The sequence below is a fragment of the Clupea harengus genome, chromosome 7 (genome assembly GCF_900700415.2).
Source record: "Clupea harengus chromosome 7, Ch_v2.0.2, whole genome shotgun sequence".
In the NCBI taxonomy this organism is placed as follows: Eukaryota; Metazoa; Chordata; class Actinopteri; order Clupeiformes; family Clupeidae; genus Clupea; species Clupea harengus.
In genome coordinates this window covers 4,589,931-4,606,813 of record NC_045158.1, presented here as the reverse complement: position 1 = coordinate 4,606,813, position 16,883 = coordinate 4,589,931, and positions in this window count along the sequence as shown.

Sequence of the window (16,883 nt, the reverse complement as noted above, 5' to 3'; positions counted from 1 at the left end):
TCCACTAGTCCTTCGCTCTGGGGATGCAACGGTGTTGTCCGAAAACTTGTTTTATGCCCAGGTACTGGCAGACCTTACTGATCACGCCAGCTTCAAAATACGGTCCGTGGTCAGTGTGCAGCTCCTCAGGCACACCGAAACAGCAGAACATTTCACTGGTCAGGCGCTCAGCCGTGGTGGCAGCCCTCCTGTCGCGGACCGCATGTGCATCTGGCCAGTCAGTAAAGAAGTCCATGAGTAGGCCACGAGGACATAACAATCCCTGGTCAGTGGTGGGGAAGTGACCCGGGGTGTCCACACCCACACGCTCCATGGGGGGCCCCGCCTGGTACTGCTGCAGGGGAGCATGAGAGCGCCGGGTCAGCCCCTTCTGAGCTGAGCGGGAGTCACATTTCCATTTGATTTGTCATTTGTGAATATTGCATTTTTGTTTTGTTTGATTGACTTCAGTGTATTGTGGATGCAATGCACTTTAATAACATTTTTGACCCGGCTCGGCACTCTCTTGACTGTTCAGTGCCCTGAACTGATGTCCCCCCCTTAGATTACCTTTGTGGCAGTAAGATTACATTCATTCTAGGTTGAGTGTTCCCAATATATTCAGGCTAAAATTGACTGTAAATCCACATTTTAAAGATGATATTTAACTTGCGATGTCATTTGCAATGTCATTTGGTTGCAAGCCTTTTATTGTAAAAAGCATATAGGCAGGAAACACTGGCACGGACACAATGATGGTTAACAATAACCCTAAACTAATAAGGTGCTAAACGCAGGCATTAAATAGCACATGACACAGACATCAAAGCTAACAGAAAAGGGAGGCATGAAACACAAATCTTATTTAGAACACTTTTTGAGTCTCTTACCTGGGGCAATGTGGAAGCTTCGCTGATCCCTGTGTACGCTACAGTACATTACGTAATATAGTTACTAATATTATTAGGTAGTTTGTTTAAGTAATGTGTTATGTTAGTAAGTTACTCCTGAACGTAATAGTATTATCGAACATGGAACTCGTATAACTGTCGCCATGGTTACAGCATAAGCTTTATCTCTTATATGCCACCTTTGCCATTACCATTTACCTGTGGTACTAGCAGCACTAAAGAGCGTGTGCATCTACAGTTTTAGAGCGTGTGCATCTACAGTTTGGAGATGTCCATTAGTTAGGTATTTAGGTATTGACAGCGCTAGCTCAATAACGCAAGGTGCACCCTTTTAACCCACACCTTTTTTTAAGACTGATATTAGCTCCATTTGTTATGACCCAGGTTGGTGGGCATTAGCAGGCCTTGGAGCCAGGAGGGTTCATTCCTACGATGGTTCGGATCAATTTATAAAATCTGCTAACGGAAAGCTGCTAGAGGGCTATCATTACTCTGTAAAGATATTCTCCATTGGGTATGCTTTTAAAATTGTATATTTTATTATAATTCTGTGTAATGTAACATGCAATTGTGTATATTAAGGTCAAATCCCCCACATCATAGGACAAATTGACTAGCTGTAAAATAAAAGTCTCTTAAGCCAAAGGAAAGATCGGCCAGATAGAATGTATGCTGTAGCCTTTACTGAAGACTTTTCTGACACGTGAGAAAAAGGGGGTCAGTTAAGATGAATTCCTCCATCAGCCTGTGGTGGATTTGCCTCCATGGCTTTTGTTATCAATCCATAATGTTAGTGAGGTGAATACTGAAGCGGATACACAAATTGACCCTCAAACCGACAGTTTACTCCAGTAGAAAATGTCCACTATTTATACAATCACTGCAATGTCTAACCAATTAAAAACATTCCTTTTTGAGGTGGGCTAATATATTAAGAAAAACAAATCTTCTCTTGAACAAATAACACCATATGTTAATGTACTGTTACATCGGGTGATGAGCTGTTTCTTTGGCCTGTGCCATATGTAAAGCACGTGTCTACTGACTCTCCTCACGGTCCTTTCTTCTTTCATGGTCCACTCTTCTTTGTCTTGCTCCGCTTTGCTTTTTTTACTTTTTTTTTTTTTTTACACTTTTCTACAGTTACATAGATAGCATGTGCAGAAAGTAGAAAAGAAAGAGTTTTTGGCTAATGTGACAGAAATTTGCATGAATTTATCTGGCACTTTCATACATTTTCATTACCTTGCTCTACCCATTAAGCCACAGGAGCTCTAAATGAAGTATTTGTTGTCTTCATTTATTTGTGTATTATATTCAATTCAGTTCAATTCAATTATATAGCGTCAAAACAATAAAATTGTCTCAAGGCACTTTGCAGAACCCAGGGCCTGAACCCCACTATTATATGAGTGGCATGCCATTTCTTTCTTCGTCTCTTCTTTTCCTCCTTTTTGCTCCATTATGTTTTCACTCACCTTCTATATTTCCTTTCCTAATGAACAAATGCAGGATTGCGGGTGGATTATTGAATAGATGTAAGTCCTGAAACCACTACATATTCTGTGAAAAAATCATTTTTGTCATTATCGATTAACCTGACCTTTGAGGAGTACAATCAAATATGTGATTAGAATGTGGCTAACTGTAGGTTCCATTTGATGATAATAATGACCTCAAGCAACCGCAGGCAACACAAATGATACATTGTATGATATAAGTCTGGAATGGCTTGCAAAAAAAACCTCTGTCCTGTGTGCGTTGTGATCACACCTCACTCACTCTATCCGCTCCTGTTTCCCAACCACCCAGTGCAACACTTCCATCCATTCTGCTCCTTTACGGAGCTCCATCCAAACGCTTGTTCCCTTCCCTCCAAGTAGTCCCTCCACAACTTTGTTATTAAATACTTCTTCCGTCTGTCTTACGGGTGGCTACATATGATTTACATTTACTGTTATTCAAAGCATTACGGTGTTTCCAGCAGTACCTGTCATGCACAGAAAAACACCACTGTCATGTCAGATAATTAGGTTCTTTCATCATGGCCAACGATCCTCCAAGACAGTGTGAGGAGTAAGTGTCCGTGAGTGGTTACTCATGTTCAATCCCTAGCGCTCATTCGCATTATTAATTGATAATAGGGTTAGTAATTGCTGCGGAGCAGATGGTAACGAGCGGGTCTGGTGAGCTTGAATGCCCCTGTGGTTTCCCGCTGCCTCTCCCTGACCTCCTCAGCATGTCTGCTTCTCAGGATCCCCCTCTGTCATCGCACACTTCTCCTCATCAATCATGGACAATTACCAAAATACTCTGTAAACAGCCTGCTCCTCCTGCGCCAACTCTTGGCATGCAGATTGTCAGTCTCCTTTGCCCTCTCCATCCGCCTTTCTCTATTCTTGGTTTTCGCTCTCTCTATCTCTCTCTCTCTTTCTGTTTCTCCCTCTCTTTCTCTCCTGCTATTTTGTTTCTCTCGCAGAAATACAGATGTTACTGTTAGCTCTCGTAGCAGTAATTACCTGCAGTCATTAGAATAAAACGTCTGCTTATGTAAATAAGAGAGGTGAAAAATATTAATGTGAGTTCTCATTCATTAGCCGCCTCAATAAAATATACCACACATTTAATCTTCTTGCTGGGCAAGCTGTCCAGTAATTACTGGTAATGTTGTATCTTGACAATTAGTGATATGCACTAATGAAATTCTGTAACTTATTTAGTCTTTTTTAAATGTATTTGGATTAATAGGCTTAGCTGGATAAAATACAGAGTTGGTCTGTTTGTTAATGCAAAGTATCAGTATTACTGTACAGAAAAACACTAGGGTAACATGTTCAGAGAACAGTGACAGATGAGAGATGGGCAGGCGTGGCACTGTCTGCCCAGACACAGACTCACCGAGGGCACAGAACGCAATGGGCAGCACACGCACGACATTTACAAATATAGAGTTCTTTCTTGCCAACCGACTGTCTTTACTGATTGAACAGTGCTTTCCCTACCATGTGACCTTACCTATCCCCACAATGATTAAGAGTCGTGACTGTGGGTGTATGTGTACATTTGTGTGTGTGTTTGTGTACGCATGAGTGTGGGTGTTTTTCTGGGGGGGTCATATGAGGGCATAAAATTGTGGGGGTGTGCCCGTTTACGCACGTGTGTGTGTGTTTATGTTCCCGTTGCTCTGTGAGGACTCTGGCCATGACCCCGTGTCTGTGCTGTTGTTCCTGTTGCACTGTTCTAGCAGACCACCGCCACTCCCTCTCTCAGCATGCCTGAGCTTTGCGAAGCGTCCCGGAGGGGTCGGCCACGATCTCCTCACCCCGCTCTTCCTCCCTCCTGTCGGATCAGCCTCCAAAATAGTTGCGAAGCGCACTGGGAGGGGAGTACTGGCGAATCCATCCGATTTAGATTCAGATCAGCCGGCCCCAAAGGATTGCTCAGTGTTGCCGATGTTGGAGGACATGTGAGCACAGATAGTGAAGGCATTGTGAGGGTGTCAACGCAGCTGCTGTGTCTGTCTCTGTGTGTGTGTGTGTGTGTGTGTGTGTGTGTGTGTGTGTGTGTGTGTGTGTGTGTGTGTGTGTGTGTGTGTGTGTGTGTGTGTGTGTGTGTGTGTGTGTGTGTGCAAGCGTGTGTTCGAGAGCGCAATCTCAGTGCCTATGGGAATTATTTTTCTCTGCTTCAGCTTGTCCTTTGACTGCTGATGGGATTGTGTTTTTGCCTCAAAGGACTGCACTTTTCAAGAAGTCAGCGTGTCAAGTACTGCTGTGTTCTCGCTCAGAGACTCCTCATATGCCGTCGAGGCAGCAGCAGCTTCTCTAGCGCAGAAATATTTTCCTCCTTCTCTGCAGAGGTCACTGTGGGAGCACAGAAGATGCTGTTGGAGTTTGTTACGCTTAGGACTGTTGAACTCAGATAACAACACACAAGGAGCTACTTGGTGTCCTTTAGGTCCCAAATCCATTTGATTATGCTTTTCTGAATTGATTGAAAAATGTAAACAGGCAAAAAACTACCTATATAATATGAAATCCTTTCCCAAGTTTTCATCACAAATGTTACTCCAACCTCCAAGTTTGCATCCCACAATTATACAAACGCTCTATGTATTTCACACCACTGATTCCACTTTATTTGATGGACACATGGGCCCAGGTTGGAAGCTGCCTGCTGGTGTGTGTGTACCCCCCCCCCCCCCCCCCAGACACACACACGAGGTGAAATCAACATCAGGGGAGTGCCAGTCTGCTGAGACAAAAAGCCAACACTATTATTCATAATTACTCTCTTATTGTGTACTCTTCCCCCAAATGTTTTTTTTTTCTCTCTTCAGTCTTCTTCTTCCCTTCTTTATTTTTTCAGCATGTTGGGCGTTTATTGTCTCCTGTCCTCCTCCTCCTCCTCTTTCTCTTCCTTCCTCCATTCCCTCATTTGCAGCTTCTCGCACCTCTCGCAGGGAACATCTGTGTGTCGTCGGCTCAGCGGCTGGCGCTGCAGATTGGAGGCAGGCAGCGGAGCCCGTCTCAGCCCGAGTAATGATGCGCGGGGCTGCCCTCTCGCTGCCACCGCGACGCCTCCCGGTCCGAATGACAGATTTACGAACATATGTGGACGAGTTGTTGTCCCCCCCCCCTCCCCTTCTCCTGTGCGACAATCCAGAGGAGCTCTTCACTTTCCTGGTGAATGCGTCTAACCTCAGCGGAGACCCCGCAATGCATCGCAAAAGGGTGGGCGCTGGAATAGAGAGGGAAAAAACTGTTGTCTTTTTTTAATTTAATTTTTGTTGTTTGTCTGTATTTTGTTCTGTCTTAAATACTGTGAGGATTTAACACTGTACTTGGTAAAAAAAAAAAATGCTGACTCTAAGGAGTTAAGTTTACTGTGTTTACCTGAAGCATTAATGTGGAGAAAAAAATATACGTATGGAAAGAATCTTTATAATTCTGTAGTGTTTTAGTGTATTTCTGGGCCAAAGCCTGTTTGCTTATGGTGTCAGTGTGAATCTTCAGGCCTAGTTCAGTTCTCTCCCCAGATGCAATGAATTCATGTACACGACTGTGACTGTCAGCATGTTTTTTATGGTCCTTACGAGTGAAGCCCAATCACCAGCACCTTGTTTGCTCAGAAAGACAAGCCTTTTGTTTTGAAATAAGTTCCGACTTTGAGCATTTTTCTTGCATTAGGCACTCACTCATGTCTTCATTGAGGACTATCCCCCCTTGTGTCTGCCTGCCCGGTCTTGAACAATAGCTCTCTAACACTGAGGCGCAGCTGAGGGACATGTGGAATGAGGACGGCTTCATTCAGCTGCAGACTCCAGGCAGCCTGAAGCCGGAGGTGAGAGTCACTGAAGGTCGTTAGCCCAGACACTCCCTCCTGTCTCACCAGCGCACTCCCACTTGCTCACTCAGGTTGCACATACACCGGTCCCCAACACACTCAGCTAGATTTTGGCAGCGATTCTTTAGATTCCGTAAACATAATAGATGCAGGTGAGATTTTAAGTGTGTGTGTGTGTGTGTGTGTGTGTGTGTGTGTGTGTGCGTGTGTTGAATACGAATTGATATGTTCTTTCAGATGGACAGAAGTTGTTACACTGTCCTTTGTACTGAGGAAACCAACTGGTTGCAACAAACATGAATGACTGTGTGTTTATGTATGTCTTTATGTTTGTATATATGTCTTTTATATTACATGGCCCTGTGTGTGTCCAAATGGTAATATGTAAAGGTATATGTGCTCATTTAAGTATGGTTGTTTGTGTGAATGTGTTTGTGAAGGGGGGGGGGGATGGCTGTCAGTCATGCCTGATGAGCATATGTTCAGTATTACTGTATATGCATGTGCATTTATGTGTGTGTGTGTGTGTGTGTGTGAGTGTGTCTCTTAGAGAAAATGCTCTTGGCTGTGTGCGTAGGCTTGCATACCTAGTCCACGTTGGATTCTAAAGATGAGTCTAACATAATAATAATAATAATGATGATGATGATGATGATGATGATGATGATGATCATCATCTCCAGTGAGTGCCTCACCTCTCCCTGTTAGCTCTCTCCCAGGACCGATACTCAGTCATGTGGGCTGCTCTCCTCCTCCTCCTCCTCCTCCTCCTCCTCCTCCTCCTCCTCCTAAAGAACAACTTACATAAGAATCCTCTGCTCGATGCCATTCCCATCCACGCACTCCACTCTCATGCCGCTGCTTACCCTTGCAGCCTCGCACCATCACTATAACGACTGCCCTCCCCGTGGAGCCTGCTGCTGCTGCTGCTGCTGCTGTGATGGCGTTGCCAGGGTGAGGTGACTGAGAAGGTTTGCCATGCAAGTGGGCACGCTGGGTGCTAACCATGTGGGCTGGCTTCACCGGTGTATCAGTCTGTAAGGCTCGGACCTGATGCTGGTGGGCCTGAGGGGTTGAGTTCAGTATTCTTTTGTTTCTGGTCTTTCCTTGACAGTCTGCTTCCTGAGAGTTCAGTTGCGGCACTCATCTGACCTGGCTTCTTTCGATGGGCTTGGCAAGCTTGTGATTGTTGTGAACTCTACAGCAGTGGATGAGGTTTTTGGGAAGAGTACTTAGGATATTTTAGGTCATGTTCCTGGGACTGTGACGATAGGATATTAGGTAAATTCTGAGATCATTCATGTTAAGCCTTTTTAAATACCTCTTCCTATGGCTCTCATCCCTATTTCTTGCCAGTATCGAGTCTCATTCTGTAACGTGGCATATTATCCTAGATATATCACCTCTCCAAGAAAAGTCCCTAGGCCCTCAGAAGCCCTGCATAATCCAGTCTACCAGGCTATAGAAAGCAAGGGGTAAAGAGGAAAAATCACTCTTGGATCGCATCCACAGCCAAGACTAGAGCTGTTCACAATAAAGGCGCTTCTTTTAAATGTGCCCCCTTTTCCTCCACGCCCACCAGCATTGTAGAGCAAACGCTGGTTCTTCCATGAGAAGATTTCGTAGACACTGCCACAGACAACGTTCCCCCACACAAGCTGGTCTCTCTCTCTCTCTCTCTCTCTCTCTCTCTCTCTCTCTCACTCATTCTTTCTCTCTCTCTCATTCTTTCTCTCTCACCTTACACTTTAAAGCAGGATCTCTGGCACTGCTCTAGCCATGAGAAAAAAAAACAGAGAGCGAGAGAGAGAGCGAGAGAGAGAGGGAGAGAGAGAGAGAGAGAGGGAGGCTCTGTGGGAGGCAGGTGGGGGTTGGTGATGGCTGCCTACCTGGTCTTGCATAAGCCAGCAAATCCTGGCAGAGCTGGACACGCCACAGAAGAAAAAGGCGTGGGGGACTCGGGGGAGGGGTGGAGACAGGGAGGCGAGGGCCGTCGAGGAAAGCCCCTTCTCTGAGGGGGAGCATTGTAAGCGTTCTCCTTTAGATGAGGTGAGGAGGAGGAGGAGGAGGAGGGAGGCACACTGATACTAACACCTCACCCACAATTTAGCTCACCCAAAATAGCCAGCGCTTCAAATTCATGCCCACAGCACAGAGAGTGAACATCAATTATGCCATGCCAGGAAGCAAGATGCAGAGCACCAACTGAAAGCTCAGTGAAAACCAACGATAACATGCTTAAAGACTTCAGAGTACATTTAACAACGCGCTAAAAAACCAGGAGAGGGGGAGAATCACAGCTAACTCATCAAGGCCAAAATGTTTAAGCATTAAGCTGCAAAGTACTTCACAGTAGACATCTTCAGACTTAATGGAAATAGATTAACTTTCCAACAGGCATGTTTTGGTCTCTCTACTTCACGCTGGCATTCTGCAGAACCTGTGTTGTGTTCAGACAAGGTGTTCTGGTTAACATTGACACATTATGTTAATCATTTCTTTAAAAAACACTGTATAAATAGGCAATGTGTAATGTCGTACAACACAGGAACACTGCCATTAATGTTTAACCCCACTTAGCTAGAATCAGCTGTATGTGACACATAAGAAACCAATGGACGCTTCTATGGAGCTTCATCATTCAATTCAATTCAATTCAATTCAATTCAATTCGATTCAATTCAATTCAATTCAATTTTATTTATATAGCGCCAGAACAATAAAATTGTCTTAAGGTGCTTTACAGAGCCCAGAGCCTGGACCCCCTTAGTGCAAGCACAATGGCAACAGGGGCAAGGAAAAACTCCCTGTTAGTCATGTATCTCATGTTCATGATGATTGGGGTTACTGTATGAGCATTATTTATTTATCCTAACCATAGGCATTTAACAAAGTCCGGTCATACTTTATTAACAACAGCCAGCTCATAACTAAATCGTAAAAATAATACTTCAGGCCCTGATTTTTTAGGCTATTGTCATTGCCTTGGCTACCCCACAGCCAAAAACACTTATTTAAAGTAAATCTGGAGAGCAGCGGTGAATGTCATTGCCTCTGGAGCTAGATCTGTTTTCAAGTGATAATTGAACTGAACATTTAGTAAATATCAGTGTAGGATCCTCTGTTGACATCATGCCACATTTCTGCCCTACAAGAGAAGATGCTGCACCCGGTTGGATGCATTTCCTTGTTCTGAGACTCTGAGTTGTATAACATCACACTGAGGAGTCCTAAAATATGCAGCGAGACCTCTGATCTGTTCTATCGACCATTACTGCAACAGGGAAGGGGGATGGAATCTTCCGTTGCTGAGCGGACCTTTACAGCAACAATTAGTCAGGCATCAGGCAATTCTATTTCTGGTTTCTGACTTTTTCTATCTTTCTCCCTCTCTCTCTCTCCCTCTCTCTCCCTTTCTCTCTCTCTCTTTCTCCCTCTCTCTCTTTCCCTCTCTCTCTCTCTCCCTCTCTCTCTCTCTCTCTCTGCATCTCGCTTGCTCTCTGCTGTTGCTGCTGCTTCTGCTCTGGTGAAACTCCAAAGCTCTGTATAGATTTCTCCGTGCTGATGAAATTAAAAAGACAGCACATTGTGTGTGGTGTAGCCCGCAGCGACGCGCTTTGCCTGCGAGTTCACGATACGGGGTTGAGAGGGGAGTTCCTTTGGGGGGGATTAAATAGTTCTCTCTTTCTGCCCCCCCCCCCTTCACTTCTTCCCTTCTCCTCCATCCCTTTGCCCCCCCCTCCCCTTTTTTGCTTCCCTCACTGTACCGGAGTATAAACAGCTCACAGGGCTGCGCGGCAAGGCCGTCTCTCTACCGCAGCTCGCTAACGCAGCTACGCTCACAGGTAGGAATAAGCAGGAGGGTCAGGGGTTAAGAGGGCTGTGAATCAGAGGCCCCGCATCCCTCCAGAAGGGGCTGCACTGAACTACAAAACAAACATGCCGCTAGAGGACCGACTGCTGTCAGGCTGATACAGCTCTAGCCATAGCCAGGGTTCACAGCAGCAGCGTTTTCGGTGTAGGGAAGGCCATGTGTCAGAGGCCAGTGTGGCATTAGGGGAGAGGCCTCTTAGTGTGTTAAACAAGCACAAGTGGAAGGGTATTGTCTTGCAGTCTTTGGAGCCAGCATCGCTTCGTACAGTCAGTCGGGGAGATGTGGAATCAGTGGGGCGCTGGTGTATTATCAAGAGGTGAGGGGAGGGAGAGGAACGAGAATCACTTCCTCTTCCCTCCGGCAAAACACCAGTTTGCACTCGTCTGTTTGTTTCTCCTGCATGGCAGAATTCCCACTGTAACCTGCATTTTTTATTCAGCAGAGCTATTTGAATTTCTTTTTTTATTTATTTATTTTAAATAGTCTCATTTTCTCAGGAGAAAAAAAAAATTCAAATGTGAACGTGAGTATTGCAATTACATTGTGTGTTTTCATTGTATGATTTTCAGAGGGAAAAATGGAATTAACAAAGAAGCATTTTGCCCCCATAATTACCATTCAAACAATTATGTACTTAGTTTTCTTCCAACAAATGCATTCAGCATCATTGTTTTTTTGCAGCGACAGCAGCAGCTCGCCAAGCACCCATAAGACTAAAACCTTTCATTCTACCAAAGGCCGTTTTTTGGTCACCATCAATAAAAGCATAAAAGCATTTATTTCCCACGTTTGTCAAATTAACAGCATACTCCATCTCCCGCGGGACCTGTGGTTCATTAACCTCCGTGTGAAGTGGGACCGGTTTCCAGCGGTTACCATAACCTTAGCGCCATCCCCATCTCAATTATAATAAAAGAATTAAACATTGACAGCAGCGATTCAAAACAGTGCTGCATGCTGACAACTCTCCAGTCCCTTTGTGTGAGCTCTCGTCAGGACGGACGCTGAGAGAGGCGCTCAAAAGCACTCTCGGCATCTGCTCCTCTTCCAGTATCTGACAAATCATTGTAAAGTTAGTCTCTGATGCGACTGAATTGATTGAACATCGGTTGGTTTATGTATGAAAGAAAGACGACAAATTGCTGTAGTGAGTGTCTGTATAGATTCTTAGATTCTTAGTAATTATAAGTAATAATGGAACAAAGGCTTTGCCAGTTCAAGGCAGTCTGCTGGTATTGTGTGCCACGCTAAAGAAAGACAGCCCTCCAGCAGCATACATCTCACCTTACAAACACCAATCCATATTTTTACCATCTTACCTGTGTTTTGTGCAGGGTGGTTTTTTTTCTCTCCAGATAACGACTTTTACTTTGTCAGGTACTGTGCATATTTTTGTTCTTAAAAGCAGCTATTTCAGTTTGCATAATCACTTATGTATGTTTTTACAGTTACTGATGTGTGTTTTGCCTGTTACCGATGCATGTTTTGGCAGTTATGGCTTGTCGTTTTTTCTCCCCCTTGGCTGAAGTTGGCATATCTGCCACTGTGGCTCCCAGCAGTGGCAGCCATACTGTGTGGTGAGTGGGCAGCCCTGTCACCATCCTGTCACGCGGGGTGTCCTGTGCCCCCTCATTTTCCTGTCCCCACGATCACCGTTCGCCCCCACACCCATGCCATTGACTCCTACAGAAATCAGGTGACCTTGAACTGATTAGGAGTTTTTTAATTACACGCCTGTTGAGCCCCTCATAATGGCCCTTTTAATTGACACTCCTTTAATTGGAGGGTCTCCGCCCCCAAAATGAACTTACTCCTCCTCGATCGCCACCCCCTCACTTAAGTCCAACAGGTCTCACAAAGGAAATTTGTGGGCAAGGTTGGATTTAGGAAACTGAGACTAATCTGGTGTAAAGTGCACTGATTGCATCACGTTGAGTTGGAATATCTGACTCAATTGGCTTCCGATATTTACTTGCTTTACTTTGGCTCACCCAGTTCAAATACAGAAACATCGTACAGGATGTTGCCAGTACAGAGTGCCTACCTAATTACCATATTCCTTCCCTGCTACGCTACAGCGATGTGCTCTTGTTGCTTGCTCTGTTCTCGTTATTTCCCTTGTGCAGTGCTACTATGAGATAATTTCAAGAGCTAGATTTCTAGATTATGTGATATGTGAACCAGGTTCAGGAGCTCTTCTAGCTCCATTCCAGCACTTTCTATAGTTATCATCTGAACACAGAAATTTTACTTAGAGCTGAAAGTGTTCATCTTGATAAGCAAATACACACAAGCCACCTGATGTCTGTGTGTGTGTGAGTCTAGAGAGAAAGCGTCTGTGTATATGACTTTGTGTCGTTGTTTACGGACATGACTGTGTGTGTGTGTGTGTGTGTGTGTTTGTGTGTGGTGCTTGTGTGTGTAGGGGTGACCTGGCACTGCTTTGTTTGCTAGCTGTTGCTGATATAGTCGGGGGTGAGGGTGAGTGGGCTGCTGTTGCTGTTCCAGGATTCCCTCCAAATGAGTCAGCCAACTCCCGCTGTTACCTTGGGAACTCGGTCCGGGGGGCTTCCCTCGTCAGCGCTAGGGCAGAACAAAGTTTTCGCTACTCTTTTTCTTTAAGTTTCCAGAAAGAAAATAATAATTAAGTGACCAACGAGCCACAGTGGTACGACGAGCCAATTAGCATTATTGAGTGATCGCAAAAGTCTGTCCCCCAGGGCTCTGATGCAGGGGTTTTGCACTCTCCTAGAGCAGGTTGTGACTGCGGAGGCCGAGGAGGCCTAAGTCCAATCAATGGTCAAACTCCCATTTACTTGGTTAATTCCCTACCATTTAGATTGGATGTAAAACTCTACTAATAGGTTTTGGGTGGCAATTTCTTAAACCAGTGGTGTGAGTAATAACGTATCTCCCTTAATGAGAATCACCAGTGTCACATCGTTTCGTGTTCTGTCTGACCGCGTGTGTGGGCCCATGGGTGACGTGTCAGCTAGCGACACTGGCAGTGAGAAGAGTCCAGTTTATTAACTGGACTGTTTGTCTAGCTGAACTGTGTTCATTACTAAGTGGAAAATGGGTTCACTCCGTTCGTCCTGCTAGGGGCAGCGGAGGACTCGTTAGATGAGTTAATTTGTAGGAACCAGTGGTAGGCGGCGAAGCAGAGCGGGCAGGAACTCCCCCACAGTGATGGGCACTTAGGGTCTAAGCAGGGCCATTAGCATCATCATCAGCAGCATCATCATCATCATCATTGCTCAGCTGTGTATTAGGATCTCCTTTAGCTTAGACCATTCCACAACTACCCTGCCCCCAGCCCACCCCCCTCCCCCCCCCCCCCCTGGAACCCTTTCTTTTGTGTGAGTTCTATGCATGTGCCAGTAGATCAGAATGCTGTGTGTTTGTCATGGATCAGTGCATTTGCCTAAGAATAGTTTTAGTATATGATCTGTAAACAAGCATAAGTGAAGATTGTTGACACACTAACTAGCACTTGCATTTATTTATACATTTAGTCATCTGTAGTTCTTACACGTGATTGTGGATTCTTAAGATATAATATTTGTTATCAAATTTTATAAATATCTGTATATAATATTTGTAATAGATATAGTCATTTCCATGGTAGTGTGTGTTTCCAGTGTAAATATAGAGAGGCCAAGGATGCCATTCATAACACACAGGCATAAATTATACTTTATATGCTGATCAGCATACCTTTAATCAGATCTAATGATCTGAAGTCATAGTATTGGTCTCATTAATTTCATTTCGCCCTGTTGTAAATAACCAAATAGACTATGGAACCAGAGCTATTAATATAAGTGTTGATTATGTAACTCCTCTTCATGTGTGAAAGGAACCAAATGGCTAGTTTTGAAAGGCTCCTTTTCGAGCTGAGCCACAAAATGTCTCCTCTCCAAGCAAAACGTGTCGTCTTGCAAATTCACAGCCCTGCCGCCAACAGTTAAATGAGATTGAGAGGAGGCAGCGTTGAGGAGGCTGTGCAGAGGGTTTGGGTTGAGTGGGAGAGGAGGAGAGAGAAGGGGAGGGAGGGAGGGATGGAGGCAGGGGATGGGGATGGTGGAAGTCCAGCCTCAGAAATAGAGCTGTGAACGCCATCTGTCCCGCTCTCGCTCACTCTTCCCGTCTGTTAGCCTGACTGAGGCTTTCGGCTCTGCTCTGCCACGCTGCCTCGGCCTTGGCGTCTCTGACTTCGGAAGGGGGGTGGGGGTAGAGGGGGTGGGGTGGGGGGTGTGGGTGCCACTCGCTGTTGTAGGTGTGGGCTTCGAGAGGGCGAAAGAACAGAGAGAGATGGAATTATAGGAAAGAGGGTAGTTGTTCGTAGAGGAAGAGAGAGATTGAAGAGAGAACGAGACGGAGGAGGTGTGTGTGTGTGTTTATGGAGCGCAGCAGCCTGGGCAGCGCATGAGTAAGCCATGCTGACAAAGGGAAGATCTCACCCACACAAAACGAGGACAGGGGTGGGTGGGCAAAGCGGGCATCCCTGATAACCGGCCTCCCCTCCCCTCTCCTGTTCTCCACCCACCTGCCCTCCCACCTGGTGAGTCCTGCCAGAGGATCCCGCGCCGGCTCAATGGAAGGGCCTGTGCTCGTTATGATCACAGACAAGAACGCCTCTTATGCAAGTCATCCGAGGGTGTCTGAGGGAGGGAGTCAAAGGGCTTTACATGCAGAGTCAACTGTTCAGCACCCAGCCCCTTTAGTCAGATGAGATGCTTTATGTGGGCCTGTGGATGCTGCACGACCCACAACCAGTAAGAAACAGTGGGGTAGATGAAATGTAAAGCTGCATCCACACTGCTAGTCTGATGCTACTCATCCTTTTAAGATGCACATGTGATTCACTTTGCATTCAGCATGTTCATTATTTCATTTTCCAGACAAATGACAGATAATAAGTTACACAGAAAATCCACTACTATTTACACATATTGTTAAAAAAAACTGTAATGAAAATGAAATTAGATTTAAATTATTCTTTTTTCCCCTCTGCATGTGTGCTTAAGTGGTTAGCGGCTCATCTTCTGCGTGTTCTTCATGTAGAGATGTCCGACGTGTCAGTCAAGTGAGCTGGCCTGTCCAAACTCCCGCTCCCGCCCCCACGTGTGGTCTCCGCGGGGATGGTGCTCCTCCACGTGAAAAGTGTCATGAAAAATAAGTGTGAGTGAGTCTCTCAGGGCACCATCTCCGGGCTCCCACCGTGACAACCAGCCACCCGTCCTCTCCTTAAACAGGGGCTCTCATCTCCAGGGCTGCCCAAGCTGGCCTCGTGAATGATGCATCATTGGTTGGAATCTGTGGTTTGGCAGCTTTTTTTTCTGAGTCTCTGGGTAAAATGGTTCTAGGAACACCCGGTCATGGGGCTCAGAATGCTGGAAGCAAATTTAACTGGTAATGACTACGTTGAGCACACCATTGATTAGTTTGTTGACTAAAGCTGACGTTGATTTGGATAAATGACCTCATCCATACTTGAGCAATTTCTTGATGAGATGACCAAAGTCAGAAAAAGAAACTAGCTGAGGTACCTTTTACAATCCCAGTACTGCAATCAGATGAGAAAAAAGACATTGTATCATATGTTTAAACATTGTTACATGTTAGAATCCCATTCTGTGCATGTGTTGTCTTCACACTTTTGCAGTTTTTACTGTTTTAAACATGCGAATAAAATTTTCCTTAAAATACCCTGGAGTGAAAGGGCAGCAAGCTCTGTGTGAGGGGTGAGGGAGAACTCTTGCCTCATAGACCAAGTGGGAAACCGTGTGCCTATCGCTCCCTGAGCACTGTTGACTACGTGTTGCCATGGTGACGGGGTTGGATTCCGCAGGCTGTGCAACTCTTGGGTTATTCTAAATAAAGCGGGTGTTTGTTTTTTTTTCTTTCTTTCTTGCACTCCTCTCTCTTTAGTTTTCTCTGTCGATCATTATGTCCTGAAGTTTTAACTCATGAGCTTTGACAGAGGCAGTGTGCGGTGTGTTTGTGCTTTAGGGTGTGTTGGCAGGTCGTTCATGATTTCCACAGAAGAGGGCTGCTTTTCTGACAGAAGTGTATGCAAATACATAGATCGAGATCTATACATTTGTATGTTTACAGGCATTCAATGAAATACCTACCCTTAAGGTATAGTTATAGTTATCTATGTTTCTGTGAGAGATCTGTCATAGTGATGTTTTGTAAATTATCACTCACCAGATATTCGTAATCATGCTGCCTCTAGAACATACTGTAGAGCTCTACCCACCACAATCAAAAGGCTGAAAGAATAAAGTGTAATTGAATTATAAAATGCAGGCTGAGAAACTGTTAATAGCTCCATCATTACTCTCTGTGCTCAATCCCTATTGACCACAAGGAATACGTTTGTGAGGTGTTCCACTGGCAGCCTGTAGGGGGAGGTAATGGGGAGTGAACAAAGAGAGTGAGCACTATTTCACTGTGTACATTGTTCCATGCACCATGCAGTATGACTTAAATGTGTCATGATCTCTGAAATTAAATGTAAGTGATATTAAGTTACTTTTTGGGGATTCCCACTGATACTAAGGGAGAGTTTTAGGTCTAATAAACAGTTACTTCAAATAAGCATGCCCCAATTTGTCCACCCACAATTTCACAGCAGTAAAGAATTAAATCTATTAGGCAGAATAGGCACACAGTCCCCCAGCAGTGTGTGTTTGACCACAAGCACCTTAAGAATATGGGTTTAGATGTGACAAATGTAGGTATGCACTTTCATCTTAAAAAAAACC